Source organism: Bactrocera latifrons, unplaced genomic scaffold, assembly GCF_001853355.1.
Source record: "Bactrocera latifrons isolate USDA-ARS-PBARC rearing strain unplaced genomic scaffold, ASM185335v1 scaffold_51, whole genome shotgun sequence".
Taxonomy (NCBI): Eukaryota; Metazoa; Arthropoda; class Insecta; order Diptera; family Tephritidae; genus Bactrocera; species Bactrocera latifrons.
Genome location: NW_017537168.1, coordinates 421,440 through 422,999, shown reverse-complemented (window position 1 = coordinate 422,999; position 1,560 = coordinate 421,440). Strand labels below are relative to the sequence as shown.

The following is a 1,560-nucleotide window of genomic DNA, read 5'->3' as shown; positions in this document are numbered from 1 at the left end:
ATAGTTAATTATAAATTCATAAATATATTACAAATATTTTTTGTAAAGCTTCATTCAAACAAAACATTGCCAATTTAAAATAAGCATTCAATGCCAAAAAAAGTCGATCTATAATTAGATGACTTACAGGAGCTTCGATATATTGCGCATTAGGTCGCTACCACTAGTTTTATTATCATAAAAGCAAGCAGCAGAAGCCTCAAATTATTTTTTACATATTTTTAAAATTTTACTTGGCGCCTAGTTTGCGTAGATTGCGCTTTCTAAAGCAATAAAAACAACTTGTGTACATATACATATAAGCAAAGATAAAACTGTCTTATGTTATAGTAAATATGGTATGAAGGTATGTAAATATGTATATGTATATCGTCACCTAAAATGCAAAATAACGTATCATCAAGAAATTCCAATTTGAAAGTCTTATTGACTACGTTTCATTACTTCAAATAACATACATAATATTATATACATATGTTCAACATTTTCAGGTTCTGCTCTCAAATATAAATCAGTTTAACCAATATTAAACTTTTTTTCACTCATGTTCCAGTTTATTTCGTGTTTCATTCATGCCACTGTAAATTTCCGAAAATGTTGTTACGTTATTTTGCATTTCAGGTGACGATATACTGTAGGTATATATGTATGTATGTATAAATGTATATATAAATGTATGTATGTATATATATTTGTATGTTTTTATTATGTATGTATGTATGCCAGCATATTTGAACGCCGCTTGCGGCATTCAGCAACTAAGCATTAGGTGATCAGTCATTTATGGTAGCATTATATTAAAACTGCCTTTTAAGCGTTATGCAAAGGCATTATTAAAAATATTTGGAAGTCACATAAACACATACATATACAGCGGGAAATATGAACATAAATGTGGTAAAGAAGCTAAATTTGTAAGTTAATGAAATAATTAGTGCTTTTTTGCGAAGTTTTGAAACACTTAAGGTAGGTTTTATGGAAAAATGCGTCACCTATCGCAACCTAAAATGCAAAATAACGTATCATCAAAAAATCGAATTGAGTATCCCATTGATTAAGGTTCACTACTTCAAATTAGATACATAATATTGCATATGCCCAAAATTTTCAGGTTCTGCGCTCATATATGAACCACTTTTAACCAATATTAAATTTTTTTTTTTTGCACTCTTTTTGTATTTTATTTCGTGTTTCATTCATGGCACTGTAAATTTCCGAAAATGTTGTTACGTTATTTTGCATTTTAGGTGACGATAGGTACTATTTAGTTGCTATATAAAATACTATATTTGAATACTATATGTAAATTTATAAAGTATATACTAAAATGTGTAATTATATATGTTCATACATATAATAGAGTACAATTGATTGCTTGCAAAATTTTCTAAGCTCTTTTAAACTATTTTTTTTTTTCACTTATTTATTTCTTAAGGGAGTAAAAAAGTATGTAATGAAGCTTTTCTTTTAATTATCACACATTTCATTTTTTATTTATATTTTCTGCAATTAATTATTACATAGCTTCAAAAATATTTCTGAACTTTTTTTTTTACATAT

At 26.8% G+C, this 1,560-nt stretch overlaps 1 long non-coding RNA gene across 1 annotated transcript in view; it reads right to left on the bottom strand.

The window, feature by feature from the left end:
* Positions 1–1,560, bottom strand: part of LOC108973912 — a 113,426-nt gene that overhangs the window by 946 nt on the left and 110,920 nt on the right. The gene's annotated exons all lie outside the window — the stretch shown is intronic.